Source organism: Solanum verrucosum, unplaced genomic scaffold (genome assembly GCF_900185275.1).
Source record: "Solanum verrucosum unplaced genomic scaffold, falcon-dt-bn FXZP01000054.1, whole genome shotgun sequence".
In the NCBI taxonomy this organism is placed as follows: Eukaryota; Viridiplantae; Streptophyta; class Magnoliopsida; order Solanales; family Solanaceae; genus Solanum; species Solanum verrucosum.
The window spans coordinates 22,191-48,569 of NW_026020199.1; the positions used below are offsets into that span (position 1 = coordinate 22,191).

At 37.5% G+C, this 26,379-nt stretch overlaps 1 protein-coding gene across 1 annotated transcript in view; it reads left to right on the forward strand.

Annotated features, from left to right (window-relative positions):
- Positions 1-1,748: 1,748 nt before the first annotated feature.
- LOC125830000 (60S acidic ribosomal protein P1-like) overlaps positions 1,749-26,379 on the forward strand; it is a 59,617-nt gene continuing 34,986 nt past the window's right edge. Inside the window, exon 1 of the mRNA XM_049509224.1 lies at positions 1,749-1,752. The gene's annotated coding sequence lies outside the window, so the exon portion shown is untranslated. The remainder of the gene's footprint in view (positions 1,753-26,379) is intronic.

Sequence of the window (26,379 nt, forward strand, 5' to 3'; positions counted from 1 at the left end):
ACTCAACAGAATAACTCAATGCTATGCAGAGGCATAAACAACTTAAATGATACATATCTGGCCAAAAAGGCAACTCGAGTCTCAAAATAGAATACTTACATATATACATAGATAAGAGACTCAAAACTAACTGACTGACTGTCTATGAAGCCTCTAAAATACTTAGATGGATGTTGGGACAGACCCCACAACACCCTAATAAACAAAACTAAGAGAACAAAATAACTGAGCCCTTTGGAAGCAAGGAGGCTCACCACTGACTCTAGAGTGCTCAACCGGATCAACGGTGTGCAGGATGCTGATCCTGGGTACCTGCGTCTGCATCATAAAACGATGCAGGCCAACTGGCATCAGTACATGGAATGTACGAGTACGCGAGCTGGACCGCTAAAAACAACTTAAGCTTGAAAAGGGAACAAGAGATCACTTACCTTGACTCTGAGCGACTCATATACATAACTGAACTCAAAGTAAAGCAATAAGACACGAGCCACACATATAAAGCTTGTAAAAGAATGTAAACAACTTAGATCGTTAAGGATAAAATGACAACAAACTCCACTTTTCTTTTATAAACATAAAACAGCTTTTTGTGGGAGGTTCTTTAACCGACAACCACCACTACGAGCCTTAGTGATGATACAACGTTTTACCTCACGTTGCCAAAGGACCATCCTATACCTTGCCATCGATATAGGACCTTACTTTTGCTTAGTGGATCCACTAGCCTAATCTTGTGTGATCATCTAAAAAGAATGATACGACAAGTCCCATGTTGGCGCATGGTTCTTATGGAGAGTTGAGTTAATATGAACTCGTGTCCCCAATTCGGTGCTCAATACTACTCCCAAAAATACTTTGGCTCATGCTTTTAAAATAACTTCTTTCTTTGATTGAGATACTTACTCAAAACTTTAGCCCAAAGGCTCCTTTGGGGAAAGAAAACGGGATTCCCTTCTTATTCAAATATAATAGCATTTACAACCTCCTTTGGGAATACTTAGTTCCCTAATAGCTTTCTCTCTCTTTTTTTTTTTTTTTGAGAAATCAACTTTAAACTCATGACTTAGCTTGAAACTAAGACTCTTACTTGACTTGAAACTTCACTTGACTTGGAACTATCTTCCCTTGAAGTGGAATTATGAATTCAAGGTGTTCGATCACATGTTATGGAAGGATTCTTGAACGCTTAGACGCACTTTGGAACGTCGAAAACAACTATAAAACATAGGTGAATTACTTTGGAACATGTATGAGAAAGTGAGAAAAGAAGAGGGGAAACTTGGCTGAGACTTCAGATTTCTGGTGACACAGATGGGACTTACGGTCGCCATCGACGGACCGTAGATGGACTTACGGTCCGTACTGCAGGTCCGTAGATTGCGTCAGAGATTTTTCCCCAGAATTTCATTTAAGAAAAAGACTAAGTGTTGGCCTACGGTCATGACTTACGGTCCGTAGGTCAGGCCACGGACCGTAGGTCGTGACCGTAGATCGATGCCCCAAAAACCAACTTCTGTTTCGATTGACGGTTGACCAGTACGGACCGTTGATCGATCTACGGTCCGTAGGTCAGTCCCGTAGATGGGGATCGACAGCTCAGAAACTTCTGCAAATCGATGGTGGATCAACCTCTAAAGGGTCATAGCTCTTAGAATCATAATCCCCTCAACATACAAATAGGTTTCAACTTAATGCACAACCCAATCAAACCTCACAACGAACAATATCAACCACAACTAACAACTTCGACACTTCAACAACAATTCCCAAATCTTTTCTCAAAGCATAAAATAAACTTGGTGTGTGTGAGGGAAAGGATCAACCCACACGGAAAACTCACATACCTTGATAGGGATCACCCCCGACGAAATTCCACAATGGTCTTGACAAATCTCCTCTTTCTTCTCTTCTTCTTCTTCTCCTTCTTCTCTTCTTCAATCACAAGAACCCTAACTCTTTCTCTTACCAAAAATGGGACAAAAATGATCCAAAGATCATCCTAATACAACAATATGAGCTCAAAAGAATTGGCTAGGGAAAAGACTAAAATGCCCTTAATGATTCCCGGACGGATCTCCTTGTCAACTGCCCAACTTTCGAAGGTCATAACTCCCTCATACGAACTCGGAATCGAGCAAACTCGGTGGCGTTGGAAAGGTCGTTCCACGAACTTTGCAACCATAACTGGAATTCCACCTAACTCATCCTGAGCTAGAATTTATGGCTGTTCAAAGTTGGCCAAAATTTCACATTTTCCATACTTAGCCAAAATTTTCCAAAACTTTAAATTCTTTCCAAAAAATGAAAATTTCCAATTCTAAGCCTCTTCAATTATTTCATATTGCCGGATGTTACAAAGGTAGTGCTTATTAATCATGTTTTGTAAAGTATGCCAATATCTCTACTTTCTATTATCATACCTCCTAAATGTATCATTTATGACATCCATATAATAATTATAAAATTTATATGAAATTTTAGGAAGGAAGGAAGATCAAAGCAGTGGATGGCTTTGGAAGATATACTTAGAGAAGAAGGAGGTCTAGAGTTTAGGTCTTTGTTTGATGTTTCATAGGCATTAGTTGCCAAACTTTGGTGGAATTTTAAGGACCAAGAGGTATTTATGGGCTAATTTCTTATGAAAAAAGTATTGCAAAAAAACAAAAGCCATAAATTGTTGAATGGAAGGGTGGATCTCAGGTATGAAAGTTAATGTTGCAAGCCAGAGATAAGATAGATCAAGAGATATGATGGAAACCTAGAGGTGGTCATGCAGTCTGTGGTATGATAATTGGATACAATTATAAGCTCTTCATTATGTGTTACCTATTACACATGTATCAACAAAAGGATATGAAGATGTTCATCGTATCATGGAGCATGATGGATGGAACATGAATGTGATGACTGAGTTATTGAACAAAGAAGTATGTGATCATGTGGTTAATGTCATGAGGACTGTGAAGCTGTCAGAAGAAAAAGACAAACCTTAGTGGATGCCAAATAACAAAGGAAAATTTATAATGGATAGTTCTTGGAACATGATTAGACAAAGGAAGAGGAACCAACTGGGCATTATGAACATATGGGAAAAGGGTATCCCGTTAAGAATATATTTTCTGTTATGGAGGATGTGAATTCAAGAAATTCATGTCTTGGTTAAAAATAGAATAGCAAATTCTGGGGAATGTTGTTGCTGCTCAGACTCAATACAAGAAACCTTTGACCACCTTTTTGTGTGTCTTGCACACTGATTCTAATTGTTTATGGATAACTTTTGGTAGTGCAACTGAGATACATAGTTTCTTTTGTTCAACTTAAACAAATCCTAGATAATTGGTAGAGTGTTGATTGTGTTACTAACGTGAAGCCACTGATTATAGCCCTTCCAATATTTATCATTTGGAATTTTTTTTTAAAAAGAAGAAATATTACAAAGCTTGGAGGAAGAATGTCCAAGAATGTCATGGAGAGAGATAAATAGAAACATTCATCTAATGACTGCTTCTAGATATCCTTGACTTGTTAATGTGCCTAAGTCCTGGCCTTAGATTTTTTAATTTCTGGAATCTTATACTCCTATTATTTCTTGTAAAGTGGGTGTGCCCTCATGCAAGAATTACAAGTGCAACACTAATGGCTCTAATAAGTACAAGATTCAACGCAGTTCTAAGGCCTTTTGTGTGAGAGATAGCCAGGGTGACTTGGTATTTGCTGAAGCATAGAAGTATAATTTACGTGATGATTTAGAGCTGAGGTTAAAACATTCAAAGATAGTTTTAACCATTGTGTTCAGAATGATCTTTTACCTCTTGTGATGGAAAAAGATTCATTGATTACTAAGAAGATTTTAGATGGAATCTAGGAAATTCCATGGGGCATATCAATGAACATAAAATGCATCCAGGAGATCCTAAAAGAGAGGGAGGTGGTGGTAGTTGTCACGACCCAGGAGTACCCCCTAGACGTAACACGGCGTATAAGACTCTGAAAAGCCTCATACAAGCCTCTTAGCATATCATGACATAAGAAAATAGGAAATTGTGTGGAAATTTAAAACTTTTCTTTACAATCGAAATCCTTTATAAAAAAACAAATGAAGGTCTATAACACTATGTCTCGAACCATCTATGACACTTGAATACATCTTAGGGACACAACCCTTACAAAATCTCTAAACACAAAATGAAAGATTTAAAAGACATAATGCTCAAGCCCTCGAAAGCTATGTGGACTTACCAAACTTTTTCTTCTTGATCTACTATGATCCTAGCCACGAGGATGGAAGTCGATATCACCAAACCCTAGACTTTGTGAAAAATGTAGAAAATATGGGTTAGCACAAAAATGCACCAAGTATGATAGCCATGCATAAAAACCTTTGAAAACATGCTAAAAGGGACATTTTAGTTGAACGCACGCACTTTGCTAGTTTAAACCATCATTTTGAAGATAGTGTGAAAACACAAGTCATAAGCATAAGAAACATCATGATAAGATATAAACTATAACATGGTGACCAACAACCACAACTAGTGAGCATGAAAAATACCATTAGGAACATATACACACTCAACACTATCTAGTTTTAGCATGCCATGAGAGAAACACTTCATGAGCCACCTCAAGGCAAGCTTGCGCAATGCATAGGTAAGATCCCATAATCCTACCCATTACTAAGCAAGTCGCTTTAGATCCCCATTCATGTTTACCATCTTTTGACCTCGCCTTTAGCCTATTTCTCATAGACAAGGAAACAATTACTTTTAGTCAACTACATCAAGGAAAGCAACTCTTAGTAACAATCCAAGTTAAAATACAACATTACAAGTAGCCCTAACCTCAAACGAAATTACCATTTAGTCACAAGCACATTCATTACATGAGTCATCCTGACAAAAGAGAACCCTACCGTAACTACTCTCAAAGCCTACTTGTGCAATGAATGAATGAAGTCCCATACCCATCCATACTAAGTAGTACTTCTCAAATAGCTATAGTTCATCCTAGACTTGATCTTGTGGGAATTAGCTTTAACCGACATAGACCATGTGAGCTTGCATGGAATCTGGTGGCATGCCTCACACTGAAAAGAGGTGTCCTACTTGCCTAAGGTAGAACTAAAATGTATTAGATTGGAAATGGATCCAATGGCTAAATAACCTACGGGGTCACGTAGTTATAGGATAAGGAGATTGTTTCTAGAAACTCAACCTTACATAACGGGGGAGCTTCCATCCATGAGATTAACTTTAGAAACCCGACCTTTTTCATTGACAGGAGACCCTCTATCTCATTATCAATATACACTCTGTGTTAAGCATAATTCCCATGAAGTATTCACTGAATCCTTACTTGTTTCATTAGGATAGTTTATTTGATCATGAGTGAGAAACACTTTCACAAACCATGTCTTCTTGTTAGATTCAATTAGGTGAGAACTGACTTTCAACCTAGAATCTTCAATATGTGAGGAAAACTTTCACATTATACTCCTTATGTGTTTATGAGAATGAACTTCCAATCAACACAATAATGGCATCATAATCATGGAATAATCACGTATAAGTGCGTGTGAGTGAGAATAGACTTTCAAAAACACCACAATTACATCAAAGTCATGATCACTTTACTTTCTCAAAGGATGGTCTTAAATCATGAACACACTTCCACAAAGCATGTATAATATCATATATTGCCCCTTTAAGGACCAAAGACCATATTCAATCAACACATCTAGCATTCATTATATTAGACATGGATACAATCATAGTACAAGAAATCAAGTCATTAGATGCATGATCTCAAATACTCATAATATAGGACGTGTTGGTGGAGTCTTTCCACAATAAAACCACATACAATTCGACACACATAATAGCTTCCCTCTTAAATCCTTAACATCTTTAGTTTATTTATATTAGCTTTTACCCTTAAAGCCCTAGAAATCATCTTCACACGACAAGCCTTACTCTCAAACAACACCTCACATGATCATCATGTATACGTAATTCTCAAGATAATCTAACCACATGCTTCATTCTTAACCAATTATAGCCATAGAAAATTCATGCCTAATAATATGTAACGGTATAGGGGAGAATGACCTTTTAATCAATACCACAATTACACCATAATCATAGAATCTTCATTCTCAAAGTATATCTTGAAGAAGATGCATAATTCCCCTATTCATGTACAATACTCATAATTTACCCTTCAAGAATCTTGAATCACATTCAACCCAACATCTAGAATTTCTAAATTAGATATGGGTAATAACATAATCCAATTAATTCAATCAATCTAAACAAAACCCATTTACATGCTTCTATAATCAATCAACCCACATTACAAGATCACAATTTAGCAATATAGGGAATTCATGGGTTCTTGGGGGAATTTCACCATAAATCAACCTTAAAACATCAATTCAATCATAGCCCAACATAATTCAACCATTGAAAAGGTTTTTGAAGAGAGCCCATGTTATTAGAATAAAACCCTAAATTTTGGGGAAGTTGTAAAATTTGAAAAATCCAATTTTGAAGGTACTCTATGGTGAAATCTACCCATAGATGAAGAGTTACCATACCTTGATGATGAATCTTCAAAGAATTTGATGAGAAACCCTTGATTTCTTCAAGCCCAAGCTACAATTTTACTCTTCTTCTTCTTTGGGTTTTAGAGATAGAAATATTGTGAGGAAGATGAACTTTTGATTTTGATTTGGGTGTGTTTGAAAATGATTTGATTTTGGTGTATTTTAACATAAAATACCTTATATAATTATTTAAAAATAATATTAAATATACCCACTTTAATTGGACCAAAAATGAAAATTTACAAAATTTCCCCTCACCCAAGTGGACTGCCCACATGCCTAAGGAAAAGTCCACGAGGGGCTTTCACGGGCAGTGGACTGCTCCACGTGCAGTGGTCCCTCACGTATACTTATGCCTTTGGCTTGTGGAGCTAAGGCAGGGTCCACGAGGGTCTCCACGTCTCGTGGAAGCTTCCACGAGCCGTGGACCCAAGCGTGAACTTGCCTCTTGCCCGCACGACTAAGGCAGTGTTCACGAGAGATCCTTCACGGGCAGTGGAATCCTCCACTCCTCGTGAAGCCTCACATAGACTTTCCTCCTTGCCCAAACGGCTAAGGCATTGGTCCACGAAGGACTCCCACAAGCAGTGAAGGTCTTCATGCTCCGTGAAGCCTCACGTGGACCATGCCATTTACCTATACGGCTAAAGGCAAAGTTCCACGAGGGCTTCCACGGGCAGTGAAACCTTCCACTTGACGTGAAGCCTAGCATGGACAGTACACTTAGCCAATTTTTTGGAGGCTAATTTAGGGTCCTCCTCAAGGACCCTTGGTTGGTCCTTGGGGAGTCGTGTCTTGAGGTTTAGCCCCTAAGATCTTTATTCTAAGTACGGGGAGCCATTTTACAACTCTAAACCACGCATCAAACTCCAAAACTCTTACGTAAGGCTCTAGTTTCACCTACTAATTTTCTGGGTGTTACATTATCTCCCCCTTGGGAATATTCGTCCTCGAATGATGATCTAGACACCTTACGGAAATAAAGACTCAAGACTAGCAGCCCAATATGCATGAAATATCAAAATAATGCACCACTTAAAAGAGGAAACTTCAATTCCATCTCAACATGATCAATGCAACAAAAGGAAGTAGGAACTACAATTATCAACCAAATATGCATGAAATTCAACATTTCTCATGTTCATAGGAGGAACTACCTTCTCCAACAAAAGTATGCTCAACACAACATTATGGAGCCAATATGCGATTACTCTCAAACGCATACTAAAGCATGTTCATCAACGCATCTCATGAAGTCAAATAGGCAATTCATACTTAATGTATAACAACATGAGGAACTTAAATCGTAAAAACTCATTTTCTTAATAAGCATGGATTTTACCAAGAACATGCACAATATAAGGAGATCATGGAAACACATAAATCGCACATGACTTCAAATCATGAAACAAGTCAAGGGAAACTTATCATTTCAAGCTAAAGGAGGAATAGAAGGAAGAGATAAGGATATCGAGACATCTCATTGGCCCCTTGGCCTCCCAAGTAGCACCCTCACCTAAAACCCTCACACAAAGACCACTCCTTCACACTTTCATGAAGGCAACTTCCTCATTCTTTTATTTCTTAACTTGCCGGTCTAAGGCCTCTACCAGTACCCCTAAATTTGAGAGGTTCTCATTTAAGCACTCTAGCTCACAAGCAACCTCACCAACACCAAACCAGGACTAAACTTCTCAAACTTACTACACCTCTCAAGGTGAGAAGTTTCAAGCCAATCTAAATCATGAACATCTAAAACACCCACCAACCTTGCTATATCTAAGCACATTATCTCCCCCTTGGGAGTAATCCTATACGGACTCTTCTAAGCCTCATTTCTTTCAATTCTAAGGTCGGAGTAAGTTATCACTCAACTTTCACATCCATCACACAAGATGATTCTATATCATGGATAATTACACTTCTACCCTCTTTTAAAAGAGTCTACTCACTCAACATCTCTAGGCATCACTTAAACACCATATTAATCAAATCCTCCAACACACCATAAAACTCATCATGACTAAGTCGGGTTCGACCAACAACCACACATGACCATAATGCAACCCATTCATACCAAAGTATATCATTTAAATCTATCACGTAAAGCCTCATTTAGTCACATAACCATAATTGGCATCACTACTAACCTTTACTCCCTCGATCCTTGTAGCATGAGCCCTTCAAGGGGCCATATCTGAAAGACCATCGAATAAGGAATAGGAGAGAGACCTTATAGAGTTAAACTCTATGGCACAACTTAGAGAATGAAGAAGTGAAATTTTCCTAACATCCAATAGCCTCATATTCATAAATATGGCGCGCTTCAAACTATGAACAAGACTCTACTAGACGTGGTTTGAGACTTCCTAGAACCATACCAAAAACCTGGCTCTTGATACCAAGTTTGTCACGACCAAGGAGTACTCCCTAGACATAACACAGCGTATAAGACTCTGAAAAGCCTCATACAAGCCTCTTACCATATCATGACATAAGAAAATAGGAAATTGTGCAGAAATTTAAAATTTTTCTTTACAATCAAAGTCTTTTATAAAAAAACAAACGAAGGTCTACAACACTATGTCTCAAACCATCTATGACACTTGAATACATCTTAGGGACGTAGCCCTTACAAAAGCTCTAAACACAAAATGAAAGATTTAAAAGACAAAATGGTCAAGCCCTCGAATGCTATGAGGACTTACCAAACTTCTTCTTCTTGATCTACTTTGATCCTAGCCACGAGGATGGAAGTTGATATCCCCAAACCCTACACTTTGTGAAAAATGTAGAAGAAATATGGGTTAGAACAAAAACTCACCAAGTATGATAGCCATGCATGAAAACCTTTGAAAACGTGCTAAAAGGGACATTTTAGTTGAACACATACACTTTGCTAGTTTAAACCATCATTTTGAAGATAGTGTGAAAACACAAGTCATAAGCATAAGAAGCATCATAATAAGATATAAACTATAACATGGTGACCAACAACCACAACTAGTGAGCATGAGAAATACCATTAGGAACATATACATAGTCAACACTATCTAGTTTTAGGATGCCATAAGAGAAAAACTTCATGAGCCATCTCAAGGCAAGCTTGTGCAATGCATAGGTAAGATCCCATAATCCTACCCATTACTAAGCAAGTCTCTATAGATCCCCATTCATGTTTACCATCTTTTGACCTCACCTTTAGCCTATTTCTCATAGACAAGGAAACATTTACTTTTAGTCAACCACATCAAGGAAAGCAACTCTTAGCAACAATCCAAGTTAGCATACAACATTACAAGTAGCCTTAACCTCAAACAAAATTGCCATTTAGTCACAAGCACATTCATTACATGAGTCATCCTGACAAAAGAGAACCCTACCATAACTACTCTCAAAGCCTACTTGTGCAATGCATGAATGAAGTCTCATACCCCCATCCATACTAAGTAGTACTTCTCAAAGAGCCATAGTTCATCCTAGACTTGACCTTGTGGGAATTAACTTTAACCTACATAGACCATGTGAGTTCTCATGAAATCTGGTGTTATGCCCCACACCGAAAAGAGGTCTCCTACTTGCCTAAGGTAGAACTAAAATATTTTAGCTTGGAAATGGATCCAATGGCTAAATAACCTACGGGGGAACGTAGTTATAGGATAAGGAGATTGCTTCTAGAAACCCAACCATACTTAAGGGGGGAGCTTCTATCTCATGAGATTAACTTTAGAAACCCGGCCTTTTTCATTAACAAGAGAGCCTCTATCTCATTTTCAATATCCACTCGGTGTGAAGTATAATTCCCATGAAGTATTAACTGAATCCTAACTTGTTTCATTAGGATATCTCATTAGATCATGCGTGAGAAACACTTTCACAGTCCATGTCTTCTTGCTAGATTCAATTAGGTGAGAACTGACTTTCAACCTAGAATCTTCAATATGTGAGGAAAACTTTCACATTATACTCCTTATGTGTTTATGAGAATGAACTTTCAATCAACACAATAATATCATCATAATCATGGAATAATCATTTATAAGTGTTTGTGAGTGAGAATAGACGTTCAACAACACCATAATTACATCAAAGTCATGATCACTTTAGTTTCTCAAAGGATGGTCTTAAATCATGAACATATTTCCACAAAGCATGTATAATATCATATATTACCCCTTTAAGGACAAAGACCATATTCAATCAACACATCTAGCATTCATTATATTAGACATGGATACAATCATAGTTCAAGAAATCAAGTCATTAGATGAATGATCTCAAACACTCATAATATAGGACGTGTTGGTGGAGTCTTTCCATAATAAAACCACATACAATTCGACACACATACTAGCTTCCCTCTTAAAGCCTTAACATCATTAGTTTATTTATATAAGCGTTTTCCCTTAAAGCCCTAGAAATCATCTTCATACTACAAGCCTTACACTCAAGCAACACCTCACATGATCATCATGTATACGTAATTCTCAAGATAATCTAACCACATGCTTCATTCTTAACCAATTATAGCCATAGAAAATTCATGCCTAATAATATGTAACGGTATAGGGGAGAATGACCTTTCAATCAATACCACAATTACACCATAATCATAGAATCTTCATTCTCAAAGTATATCTTGAAACAGATGCATAATTCCCATATTCATGTACAATACTCATAATTTACCCTTCAAGAATCTTGAATCACATTCAACCCAACATCTAGAATTTCTAAATTAGATATGGGTAATAACATAATTCAATTAATTCAATCAATCTAAACAAAACCCATTTACATGCTTCTATAATCAATCAACCCACATTACAAGATCACAATTTAGCAATATAGGGAAATCATGGGTTCTTGGGGGAATTTCACCATAAATCAACCTAAAACCATCAATTCAATCATAGCCCAATATAATTCAACCATTGAAAAGGTTTTTGAAGAGAACCCATGTTATTAGAATAAAACCCTAAATTTTGGGGAAGTTGTAAGATTTGAAAAATCCAATTTTGAAGGGACTCTACGGTGAAATCTACCCATAGATGAAGAGATACCATATCTTAATGATGAATCTTCAAAGAATTTGATGAGAAACCCTTTGATTTCGTCAAGCCCAAGCTTCAATTTTACTCTTCTTCTTCTTTGGGTTTTAGAGAGAGAAATATTGTGAGGAAGATGAACTTTTGATTTTGATTTGGGTGTATTTTAACATAAAATACCTTATATAGTTATTAAAAAAAAAATACAAAATAGACGCACTTTAATTGGACCAAAAATAAAATATACGAAATTTCCCCTCACCCAAGTGGACTGCCCACACGCCTAAGGCAAAGTCCATGAGGGGCTTTCATGGGCAGTAGACTGCTCCATGTGTCGTGGTCCTTCACGTAGACTTATGCCTTTGGCTTATGGAGCTAAGGCAGGGTCCACGAGGGTCTCTACGTGTCTAGAAGCTTCTACGTGCCGTGGACCCAAGCGTGAACTTGCCTGTTGCCCACACGACTAAGGCAGTGTTCACGAGAGGTCCTTCATGGGGAGTGAAATCCTCCACACCTCGTGAAGCCTAATGTGAAATTGCCTCATCGCCCAAACGGCTAAGGCATTGGTCCACGAAGGCCTCCCACGGGCAGTGAAGATCTTTACGCTCCATGAAGCCTCACATGGACCAGGCCCTTTGCCTATACGACTAAGGCAAGGTTCCACGAGGGCTTCCACGGGTAGTGAAACCTTCCACCTGCCGTGAAGCCTAGCGTGGACAGTACACTTCACCAATTTTTGGAGGCTAATTTAGGGTCCTCCTCAAGGACCCTTGGTTGGTCCTTGGGGAGTCGTGCCTTGACGTTTAGCCCCTAAAATCTTTATTCTAAGTACGGGGAGCCATTTTACAACTCTAAACCATGCATCAAACTCCAAAACTCTTACGTAAGGCTCTAGTTTTACCTACTAATTTTCTGGGTGTTACAGTAGTACACAATTTTAGGGAAGCCAACAACTTGACTGATTTTTGAACTAACCTTGTGTATGATTTTGCAAGTACTGCAATACAATTTCTCTTTAATGAAGATATGTTGATACAAGCGAGAAAAATAATTCAAGCAGACAAGCAAGGATGACCAAAGCTCAAAATAAAGAAGTGGCAGAACAGAAATCATGGATCAAGTTAAAAGATTACTAGTAACATGACAAACAAATACTCATAGGAAGGATTACATGATAGAAAAAGGAAAGTGGCGATCTCCATAGAGTGTAGTATGTTGTAATTCAAGCGTATATATATCAAGATTAAAGAAATAAACTATGATATCCTAAACTATGATGTAGTGGTATCAGTTCTCTTGAGCTCAATCTGTATGAGTAAGGATGAATTAGGTTATTCTTTTGATTAACGTTGATTTAGGTGATGAACAAAGGGATTAGGTCATTGACCTTAATAGATGAAAATGACAACAATGTTGAACTGAAGAATTCTTCACCGAGTCAGATTCATGGTGCTCATGATATTTTTGAACATTCAAATGGATACCACTCAAGCTTAATGCAGTTTTGTCATGTTTGATTCAAAGAGATAATGGCCTCCGGTAGCTCCATGTACGACCATTGTTGAGCTAATAGGAGCAGCACTTGGTTCCAACAATTCATTTCCTTTTTGTTTTTTGGTCGCTTCAGTTTGTTGTTGATGGTTTTTTGTTTTGGGCTTGGGTCACTTTTGAACCCGAGTCATTTATGTTTGAACCCCCCTTTATTCAATAAATGAGTCTTGCCCATATTTAAATAAAAAATAAGTAAATTAGTGTACATATTTTTTATTAACGTTTCAAGCACACCTCATCGAATTCTAGGTGCAAATGATCGTTAAGCAGTATAAAACCCAACGAGGAGTTGGGGTCGAACCCACAGGGAGCGGTACGTGTTCAAATTCAGTTATGAAGTACAAATTTGGTCTAAATAGTTATAGGAATAGAAATTATCGAAAAAGACAAATAAACAAGTCAAAGGGGGTGACAACAAATGTCAATAGGTGATTTTGGTTTGCAATTATCAACTACGGCACAATCAAACAACAACTAAATAACAATAAAGAGAGAAATTCTCGGGATGTGATTGATTATAAGCAAATTTCTCTATATGGGTAATTGAATCTACTAATAAATAACTAAATATCAGTGGGTAAGCTGGGCTATGATTGAAATATCTTTCTCTCAAAAAACTACTTTGATTCAAGTGATTTCTCTCGAACATCAACAAGCTTAACAAATAAGAACAACCCACAACCTTAATACATCCTCTTCTTGAGCAAGATGGGTAGGATTTGGTTTAGGATTCACTCTTTCGAGCTGAACCCAAATCAACCTAATACCTACAAACCATTAATCAAAAGCTTTGGTTCAAAAACCTCTTCCTCAATCAAACTAAGAACTCAAAGTTAGAACTGGATTTGCAACTACAATTTATAGATTAAAACACAACTATTGATTAAACCCACTTCAATATAGCATTTAAATTAGAAATAATCAATACCCATAAGATAATTCAACCTATAATCACATAATCACACCCTAAGAATTGGGGTTTTAGCTAAACATTATAAAAAGATAAAAACAATTACCAACTAGATTATCCATCAGCTGGGTAATAGTCTCCAAGCCTTTACAATGTTTTCCAAAAGTTAAATTCAAAAACACACTTGCAAATCTTCAAGTTTGAGCCTCCAAAATGCTTCAAAGTCTACAATGGAACTCTAAAACTCCCAAGAAAACTTTACTTAATGATAGCTAGATACTCAATTTACAGTTCAAAATTCTATTTACAGTTGCCCAAAATTTGGCCTGAAAAGCCATTAGATGAGGTAAGTCGGGTTCGTCGAGTGGTTCGACGATCCGCCTTTTGGTCTCTTCCATCGCAATTTTGCATTGGTTCTTAGCATCCTCAAGTCCTGCAACTTTAGGAGATCCATTTTGTTATCGCGAAACCGAATGGTGATTTGCCGACTGCCCATCTCTATCACCGACTTGGTTTCTTCCCTCAGAGCTGGCACAGTAGAACATTAAGTGGTTTGAAGAGACACTCGGCGGTTCGCCGAGTGGTCTTGGTGATCACTAGGATTGCTCTTCTCCACTTCTTCAACTTGTTTTGTTCCATTTTGCCTGTTAGTGTCCTTTCTTTGCTCCTTAGTCGACATACCTGAAAATCAAGGCTTTAACATCAGTTTATATCATAAACTAGGCATTTAAGGACACTAAAACTATCAAAACAAAGCCCTAAATGAGTTCAAATCTCGGACTCATCAACACCCCAACTTAAACTTTTGCTTGTCCTCAAGTAAAACTCAAGATCGGCAATTCAATAAGGATGTCTCAAGTAGTGTTGCATAAGACTCAACGTGAATGCACACAAAAAGTTCAAACTACACATACCATGTCCAATTGTGCACTCAAAGATTCAAATTGTGACTCACCATTATCAAAGATGCTCAAGTTCACAATACTTACTTTAAATTCAAGTCCAAGCACAACAAAGGTACTCAAATGCCCTCACAACAAAGATGATTCCATATTCTCACAAAACTCTTCAATAATTTAAAATCCCGGAATCACATGCAACTCTCACACTCACAAAGATGAACACATGGTTGACTTCACCCATAGGTTTACCCTTATTTTCCAATCATCATTTGTTTCAGCTCACTCAAGATCACAAAGGTCTTTTCAAGGCTTGTAACGGGGCTGAGTGTAAAGGTATGGTCATTTAGGTTTAGTGGCTACTACCTTCATGAAGTATGGTTTGAACGTCACTTTCCTCCTTTTCTTTAACATTTCAAACATGCTCATAATCCACCTCATTATTCAACTTCATATGAACCACCGGATACCCCATTTCTTTTGCAATTTTTACTACTTTATTTCAAAACTTTTTCGGTCTTTTTCTTTTCTTTCTTCTTTTTCATTTCCTTTTCTCTTCTCTTTTTTTTTTACATGGGGGGGTTCCATCTTTTTCAAAGCAATCACACAAAGGGGGATTTCTCACACTTCTTGACTTTCCTTCTCTTTTCACCATACCTCCAACTTAGGCTTTTGGCCTAAGTTGGCTATTCAAACAAACCATACTTCATGAAAGTTATGGGTGAATGGATAAAGAGATGCCACAATTGCTTAAGTTTCTTCCATGAAAAGGGGTAAGGCTCAAAAGGTGCCAAGCAAGGTTCACACATCTCACAAGATTGGCCACAAAAGAGGTATATTGACAAGTTGGTTCACTCTTCCAAATTCTTGCCTAAGATCATTTCAAGTACTTGCATCACTCAATCAACCGGACCAACGGGGAAAATTCTAGGTGTCATCACACACAATGTTCAAAGTAATCTCATCACACAAGGCATTGGTACCAATATCAAACAAGACTTCACACTTTCTAGCTAGCGTGCAATGCTCATCACAAGAGCCTCATTCGACAATCGGCTAGTCACAATGAGATGCTAAAAGTTCACATATTGCCTATGTAACTTTGTTTGCCTCATCGTAGCCGCACATTCATTTCGTTCAATTAAGAGCACTATTTAAGTCATCGGTATTGATCACAACCAACACTCAAATTCACACAAGAACATCCACAATCACACACAAAAAAGGTGGCAAAATTTTAAATTAGGTTCAAAACCAATTTCATTCAAAACAATGGGCCACAAGCTAAAACATCCACAACACAATTCAACAACCAAGATATATATATATATATATATAAACACAAATAAGCCCAAATAGTCAAAGCCCAATATTCACAAAACAAACACAAGAGGTAGGTATGGAAATACCTCACCCACCCAACAAAATAAGAAGTTGTCCTCAAATGCAACTAAAACAGAAACAAAGTATAAAGTAACAGAGAGGGAGGGGAAAAATCATCCTGCCAGGCTAAGCCTGGGTGAAGTCTGCATCTCAGCCACTCCATCTGTCTGGGCATCAGTGCCTGGTGTCTCATCAACCTTGGCTCCACTGGAGCCTGCCATGGACGTATCCCTCAAGGAGGCCTGAACAGTTGAATCTACCATAGCCTCCTCCAAGTCAGTAAGGCCCTCAAAAATAGTCTCCTCCTGACCACCGAGCTGCTCCTCATTAGTCTCATCCTCGGAATCTGCAGCCGCATCATCAGCTCTAACCTCATCTCTGGTGGTAGTTGGAGGCGTATCCGAATGAGCTGGAATATTTGTGCTAGGGTCATCAGGGATCTCCACACTCCCAAATATCAAAGACATATCAGTAGAATTTAGTTGGTCCACATCTTTCCTCAACTACGTAATCGCGGCCTTTAAGGTTGTCACCTCATGAGTAGCTTATTGGCCTCTCTCACACACCTCTATCCTCATTGTGAGGGCATCAATAGAAGCTCTGAGAGGTGTCACTACAGCAGTGAGAGGTCTCTCAATCATCCCGAGAACCGTGACCTCTAGACGGGAGGCACGCACATCAAGAGAATGGGCTAGGTGCCCCATCTTGAGCAGCATGTCCTGGGTGATCAGAGGTCTGGAGATGGTAGTACAGTAGTAGACCTAGGGGGCGGGGAGTAGTATAAGAACTCGGGGCCTCAGAAGGAGTGGAGATAGAAGTACCTGAAGGCCTAGTAGCCGGAGTAGGCATGACTGCCTCTGCAGATAACATATCAATATCAGTTCCCGGGGAAATGTCCACCGGGGTTGCCCATCTTCTCTTAGGCTCATCCTTCTGGTACTCTACCTCAATACGATGTATGTCAATAGAGGAGGTAGGTGTCACCTCCATATTCGTCTTCTCATCTCGAGGAACAAGGGCCCGTCAGCACAGCTCGGTGATCAACAACGAAAAGGGAAGAGATGTTTGGTGCTGCTTGGCCCTCATAGCCATCTCCTGCTCAATGATTGCACCTAAATTGAGGCTCTTCCTAGCAATAATAGATCCAAGATAGGCCTCATTTGGGTGGCAGATGATAGACTCGTTCTGGGACGGCATGGTCGAACTACTAATAAACCTGAATTAATACCTCACCGCCACATTGAGATCACTCTTCTCTATTGGCACTCCAGATTCAATCCACCTAGGGGTATTGTTAGAAAGAAGAGGAGCGAGCCAACCTTTTAAGTCATCCAACGTCTTTGTTTGAACCATACTCTGGTAGTCATCCATGAAGTTATAAGTACATCCCAAAATGGTATTTATGTCCTCACTTTCACATTTCACCTTCTTGCCTCGGACAATCACCGAATAAACTGGTTTGACAGCGCTGGTCTTCCTCTTCCCTTGTGGCACCAAGTCTCCGTAGGCCGAATAGAACTCTCGGACCCAATTAGGAATTTAGGATCCCCGGGGTTTCATGAAAATTTCTAATTTGTGGGATTTGAGTGTGCGCCATGTTTTAGGATATATGTCCACCACACCATATGTGGACAGTCTCTATCTCCTCAATAATAGTACTCAGTCCCTCGGCCTTTAGTCTGTTAAGAGACTGGGGAGGAGGACCTGCAGGTGGCACTGGGACCACAGTTTGAGCTGAAGCTGGAGGAGGAGGAGGAGTCTGAGGCACCGGGATCCTAGACGGATCATGCATCCCTTTGGAGCGCAATTCTACTCTCCGGGCATGTAAAAGTTGGTCATCCTCAGGATCATATATGGTAGCCTGAGAATCCTGGTACTCTCCATCACTATCTGATAAAGTGAGGTAAGTCTCGTAGGCTCCCTCACTGTCGGAGCTAGCCTCCGATAATTCCACCACGGGATCCTTGCCCTTTCCTTTGCCTTTTCCTCCCTTTGTAGGGAGTTTGGATGCCATCGCCCTGGATGCAACTGCATCCTTATTTATAACTACTCTTTGTGTCCGCTTACGGGGAGGAATGTCTCTTCCTGACACTTTGGGTCTAGCCATTCCTACAAAACACACAGAAAAACGTTAGAAGAAGTTCAAGAAAAATGCAGAAATTTAGTTGCAGAAAGACTCGCCGAACCGTTCGGCGAGTCACTAAGGTGCTTTGGCGAGCCAGATCGGGCTCACCGAAAGTACCAGTACAAAATTTTCAAAAAATTCAGGGCAGGTAGGCGATGTTCAGGGCCATTCAGTGAATCACCGACAGCAATTGGCGAGCTAGAAGTAGCTCACTGAAAGTTACAGTGTATTTTAGGGATTAGGGGAGCAGAAGGGTGATCTAGAAGACATTTCGGTGAGTTGCGAGTGAACTCGGTGAGCTCAGGCATTTTGCCAAAAGTTACAGAATAAACTCAACCAAAATTGGAAATTAAGGGCGATCTAAGGGGGACTTTGGCGAACCACCGTGCCAGTTTTCAACCTCATTTCTCAAAATCACGCCCGCAACCTCCGAATTCAAAATTAAACACATACACCCTCAAATTAAGTTTATACCCATACTACCCATGCCCTTGGGGTACTCATACTTCCCCCGATTTGGCCAAAATTAGCCATTTGACGACCTATGCCCTTAAGAATGACGTCAAACGCTCCATCATTAGGAAAATTACATCATTTAGCACAATTTGGGGTTACTTAGACTTCACCCCACTAGACCCAACACATTAACACCACAACCCAACAATTTAGACTCGATTTTACAAGCAAGAACACGGGAATCGATCAATTGATGGCACTTAGGCACACATTTTAATTCATTACAGGCAAACCAACACTTAAACACGATTATAACAACTACCCAACACAAAACAACAACAAATTTACCTATTGCATTTGATTTCAACTACAAAATTAAAGAACGGGGTTTGAAAAACCAACCTTTATGCCGAATTCAAGAGTTGTATAGCTTGGCGGCAAAGTTCCACAATTCCGAGCAACGATTTCACAAAATAAGCGGGTAAAAACAAGAAAATAGGTAAGATCTAAAGTTGGGTGAGAGGGTACGAGAGTTAAAAAATGAGAGAAGATGAAGGATTTTGAAATTTTAAACCATTTGGCCTTTAAAACCTTTCAATTCGCGGCACCTTCGGTGGAGTAAGTCGTGCTCACTGAACCACTCAGCGATGCGCCGAGTGGTATTTTACCTCACCAAGTTTTATAGGACTCCCAACAATTTGGGGGTTCAAACGACAGACAAAGTCGGGCTCGCCGACAGGTTTGGTGAGTCGTTGAATGAGTATATAGCCTGCCGAGTTTTACAGAGTTCCCCTTTAAGCTTGGTGATTCCAACGGCGGTCCAAGTCGGGGCTTGCTGACATGTTCGGCGTGTCGCCGACTGGACTTTAGCTCGCCAAACTACCCATTTTCCAACACTTACCACTTTTCAACATGCACAATCAACACCCGTTATTCAAAATCAAAAACTAAAGCATTAAAAACTTGTGTTACCTCCTAAGAAGCGCCTTAGTTAACGTCGTGGCACGACAAAAATACCAATTTAAGCTTCATTTTTGGGGTTTGCCAAGGTATCACTTAGTAGGGCCCCTTTTGGCCTTGGATTCAAATGAGAAGAAATTTGACCCATTTGGGTCTCCAATTGCTTGATTGACACGGAATGGGAGGTGACCATCTGATGAAGTGTAGAGACATCCTCCTTCATCTCTTTTAACACTTTGTCCGACCCTTCAACTTTGTTGAGAATGCGTGAGAGCATGTCTTCCGTACGAACATTTTCAAACTCTTTGGTCTTTTGTTGCTCATGGGGTGGAATGAACCTGTCCTTGTCACCCTCTCTTTCCTTCCAAGTGGCGTTATGATCACGCCATTCTCTGTCACGGTCTCTCCATCCCTCATCTCTATTCCAACCTGGATTTCCACCCGGCCTTAGATAGTTTGAATGATAACCTCCACCTTGATTAGCTAGGAAGTTCACTTCCTCATTGTACAACGCTTCAAACTGAGCTTCTTCAGGGTTTACTCCACCAACACCCACATTATTAACACTCTTCATACCACTGCCCATCACATTTTCACTAATAGATCCAGTTGGGTCATCATTTTGGTCATGTTTTGGTCTCTCTCTCTTGATCCTTTTCGATCTGCTCTTTTGTCATTCTAAAAGTGAGAGGAGAGACTTGGTATTTACAAGTGTACCATACCTTATTCTTGGTCATGCCATCAAGGAGCTGAGACGCTACTTCATAGGAATGTTGCATTATATATGTGGGAACAAGTTGACCAGCAACTCCTTTGTTCACCGAGTCAAGGCTACTATAGAAGTACAATAGCAATATATGATTTGGCAGCCAGTGGGTTGGACATTGAAGTATAAACTTCTTAAACTTTAGCCACGTCTTATGGATAGGTTCACCTTCCAAGCGTTAGAAACCTTGGATACTATCCCTAAGGGTCATCATCTTTGAGGAGGGAAAGAATCTCATATGGAATGTTATAGTAAGATCATCCCAAGAGGTGATGGAGTCCCTTGGCAACTCAGCCAACCATTTACTAGCCTTACCCATCAAAGAGAATGGGAACAACCTGAGACGAAATGATTCTTGTGATATGTTCTTGAATGAGAACGGACCACAAACATCCACGAAGTTCCGAATATGCTCATGTGGGTCTTCGTGAGCCAATCCTCCATATAATCCCTTCATTTAGAGGAGTTGTAGCATTGTGCTTGTAGCATGGAAGACGACATTCCCTTCAGTTGGAGGTAGACGTATTGCACCCACACCACCCAATGGAATTGGGTTATTCACATTTGGATCATTTACATCATTAAGGTTCCCAATATCGTCTTGGTGGCCCACTTGAATACTATTACTCCCGTTTACGCTCATCTCTTCCTCTGGTCAACACAAGCAACATAAAACAAAAACTAAAGTACGTCGATTCAACTACAAACAAAAAGATCACAATTCAACTTCAATAAAAGTATTTTAAACAACACCACTCCCCGGCAACGGAGCAATTTTGATTAACAATTCAAGCACACCTTATCCAATTCTAGGTACAAACGATTGTTAAGTAGTATAAAACCCAACGAAGAGTTGGGGTCGAACCCACAAGGAGCGGTATGTGTTCAAATTCAGTTAAGAAGTACAAATATGGTCTAAATATTTATAGGAATAGAAATTATCGAAAAAGACAAATAAACAAGTCAAAGGGGGTGACAACAAATGTCACATGGGGGATTTTGGTTTGCAATAATCAGCTACGACACAATCAAACAACAACGAAATAACAATAAAGAGAGAAATTCTCGGGATGTAATTGATTATAGGCAAATTTCACTATATGGGTAATTGAATCTACTAATAAATAGCTAACTATCAGTGGGTAAATTGGGCTATGATTGAAATAGCTTTCTCCCGAACAACTACTTCGATTCAAGTGATTTCTCTCGAACATCAACAAGTTTAACAAAAAAGAACAACCCACAACCTTAGTACATCCACTCTCTCGAGCAAGTTGGGTAGGATTTGGTTTAGGATTCACTCTTTCGAGCTGAACCCACATCAACCCAATACCTACAAACCACTAATCAAAAACTTTGGTTCAAAAACCTCTTTCTCAAGCAAGCTAAGAACTCAAAGTTAGAAATGCATTTGCAACTACAATTTCATATATTAAAACACAACTAATGATTAAACCCACTTCCATGTAGCATTTAAATTAGTAATAATCAATACCCATAAGCTAATTCAACCCATAATCACACTCCAAGAATTGGTATTTTAGCTAAACATTATAAAAAGATAAAAAACGATACCAACTAGATTATCCATCAGCTGGGTAATAGTCCCCAACCCTTTACAATGTTTTCCAAAAGTTAAATTCAAAAACCCACTTGCAAATCTTAAAGTTTGAGCCTCCAAAAAGCTTCAAAGTCTACAATGAAACTCTAAAACTCCCAAGAAAACTTTACTCAATGATAGCTAGATACTCAATTTACAGTTCAAAATTCAATTCATAGTTGCCCAAAATTTGGCCTAAAAGGCCATTAGGCGAGGTAAGTCGATCTCACCGAGTGGTTCGGCGAGCCCTTTGCTCTCTTCCATCACCATTTTGCATTGGTTCTCAGCATCCTCAAGTCCTGTAACTTTGGGAGATCCATTTTGTCATCTCGGAACCAAACGACGATTCGCCGACTGCCTATTTTTGTCGCCGACTTGGTTTCTTCCTTCAGGGCTGGTACACTGGAACATTAGGCGGTTTAAAGAGCTACTCGGTGCCGAGTGGTCTTGGCGATCACCAGGATTGCTCTCTCCACTTCTTCAACTTGTTTTGTTCCTTTTTGCATGTTAGTGTCCTTGCTTTGTTCCTTAGTCCACATACCTGAAAATCAAGGCTTTAACATTAGTTTATAACATAAAATAGGCTTTTGAGGACACTAAAACTATCAAAACAAAGCCATAAATGAGTACAAATCTCGGACTCATCAAGTTTGCACGTGTATTTTGCGTCAATCAATAAAATTATTAACACTTAGAAAAAGATTATTTAATAAATAGCAGCTGACACTAAAATAAATATTATAAAATTCATATATGAAGGTTAATTATTTTATTTCAAAAAAAATAACATATTTTGAATCCTTATACTTATTTATTTTGGTTACAATAATTAAGTCAGATTTATATAAGATAAAAAATATTGATTTCATAGTCTTAAATGTTTAGGATTTTTAATATAGCACAAATAAGGAAAGATTTGAGAAGTAAAATTTTAATTGATTTTAAATTAATAAATATTTAGGAGTCTTTACATATTACATACAAGTAAATATTTAGTATCTATAATTTTAATTAATTTCAAGGTCCCCAACAGTAGGATAATAATTAAATGACAATTATTTGAGAAAAATAGTATATGACAATTTTGTCTACTTAGAGTGTTATAATAAAAGGTAAAAAGTTCAATCAAATATCACTAAGCACGTTCATGCTTTTAAAATAATCTAATATCTATAATAAAGCTAAATATAGACAAGGTGATGTGGCACCTCTATATGCCTAGAAAATTATTTATCTTTTTTCTCCTTTTTTTGAATTTTTTTTCTTTCATTTTTTGCATTAATCATTAGTTTAAAAAAATTAAAAAATCTATCATATTTATTATATTCAAGAAAACCTCCATCTTTTTGCATTCTCCACTTAAATAACATGCCTCTCAACTTCCTTCTATCTAATTTTTATGACTCAAACAATCTTTAAATAACAATCATTATGGAGTTGTTTGATATTTATTTTTATGTTTTGCTTCTTCTTTTTATTAATATATTTTTTTCCTCTTTTGTTTGTTTTTTTCTTCGATCATATATTTTAATAACTAACAGAGAGAACATAGAAAAAGTGATGTGGACCACCACATTTATGAAGAACATAGATATGATTTACAGAGTTTCTTTTTGTGTCATAATAGTCAAACACGAGGACATTTTTTTATGGCAGTGTCAGATTAGTTTGGTACAAATTTGGCAAAATGAAGAAGAAATTTAGTGGTGGTGGAAGTTTCATCAAGAAAGATGATCAGATTAATTTGATAGAATTGCAGTTTGAATGATGTAGAATATATAGAGATACACTTATTGTTGTTTATTTTTTTTAATAATTTCAATTAATTATTTCACTTGTTGTTGCTTATTTTTAATAAATTTCACTTAGCTACTTTTCAAATATAAGATATGTATTCTCCAAGAACAATATTTTCTGATAAAGTTTGGAGTGTTACACATATAATTCTTTTCTATATAGGGTAAATGTAAACTTCTTCTTCTTCTAAAATAATCTGTTGACTTTTCTAGGCAAAAATGGTGATTATTAAAAGTCTATTTATCTATGTAATAATTGTTGGACTAGAATAGTGTGTTGTTTCTCTCTTTACTTTGGCGGTTTTTTTCTTCTTTTTCTTCCTTCTTTTTATTGAATTTATTATAAAAATAAATGTCTCAATAACTTTATTTTCGATTGTCTTTTCATTTTCTATGATTAATGTTTACTAGGTAACTTAACCGGGATTGAACTATTTTACTAAGCTTACATATGATCATTCGGTAATATTCGTATTTTCAATACATACAATTCATTGTCAAGAACATTTTATCTTAAGGCAAAGCGTTCCACTGAAATCTTAAATTGCCATTTTTTTAAATTTTTGTTTTTCTTATACAAAAATTATGAGTCATAGAGAGATTTTAAGTATAAGAAAGAAGTCTAAGAAAATCTCCATGGAAAGAGTTGGTCAGAAGTAATGAATTTTTCTAAATTCCAAGAAGTTATAAAGAAAAACATCAGACATTAAAAGTGTATCTATCCTCAAAAAAAAACATCAAACATTAAGAAGAGACCAAAAAGCCTCGAACAACAACATTCCCAAGTAAAGTAGAACATCACTTCCATATAAGAACATAATTAACTAAATTCAATGGAGGACCTTCGGCTCCTTTTTTATGAACCATCAATCTCTTTTTTATTATAGTATGTAGCATCATGTATATGTAAATGGCCCTAAAATTGTTAGTATCATAAATGTTTTTCCTCATTGTCTTAGAATAGTCATTAATATTCCTAGTATTGAAGTGAAGAAATAGGGAAAAACTTTTACTTGGAGAGTCTTGGAAGGAACTGATAATAAACCAAGCTTTCTTTATGAGCTTTTTTTCTAGCCTTTGTATTTGTGTTTTCTTCATTATCTACTGGAAAATAATTCAGTAATATGTATACCTCAATCCATACAAAATGTTTGTACCTAAGAAAAAACAATCAAAATAATATACTAATTGTGGAAAGCAAGAGAGCAATCTATTTAGTTCTTTAACAAACATCATCATTGGTTCCATATTAGTTATCACATATTTATTGTTGTATGCTATCAAATATAGCACAATCCACAAGCAATTTTCCCAAAAAGTATATGAAGAAACTTGTAGAAAGGGACACAAGAGAAGATAAATTTTCAATCATCCTCAATGGGATTTCTAATAGAGTTCAAAAAAAGTCTCCAAAATAGCAAAAAGAAATTGCAAGAGATACATGAATCACTATGACTTACGGTTAAAGATTAAGCTTCATGAAATAGGAGGAAGAAAACTTTGAGGAATGAAACACACTTCACAAGAAGCTTAATTAATATATTTGAATTTGATTCCGTATAGCAAAAAAACCCGACAAATAATAGTGGCAGAAATAAAAGTTTTGTTTACTAAAGAACCAAATGTAATGAATTCAACCATTCCAATAGCGTTATGAGTTGTGGTCTGAGAGGTGCAAGAGTAGTAATGTCGCATTGCAATTAAAATTAATTTTCTTTGTTTATATGAAGAATCATGTTGAAAGGGACAAAAGAGAAGATCAATTTTAAATCATCCTTGCTGAAATTTTTAACAGAGTTAAAAAAAAATCACCAAAATAACAAAAAACAATTGTCATAGTTACATGAATCACTATGACTTATAGTAAAGATTAAGCTCCATGAAATAGGAGGAAGAAAACTTTGAGGAATAAAACAAACTTCATAAGAAGCTTAATTAATGAATTTGAATTGGACTACCTTATAGCGGGAAAAAAAAGCTACAAATAATAGTGGCAGGAAATCACTCTATTTATAAACAACAAATGGTAGTGTGAACAAAAACTTATTGTGCCTTGTCGAAAAGGTCACAACTCATTGAAAAAGTTACTACCCTTCATAAAGGTCACAACATTTCATAAAAGATGCAACTCTTCAAAAAAGTCACAACTTTTCATACAAGTTACAACTTTTCAAAAGAGTCAAAAATTTTCATAAAAGTCACAACTTTTCATTAAAGAGGAAGGCTAGTTTTGGAAATAAATAAATTAAAAGGGAATTCTAGTTTGTGGTGGTGCCAC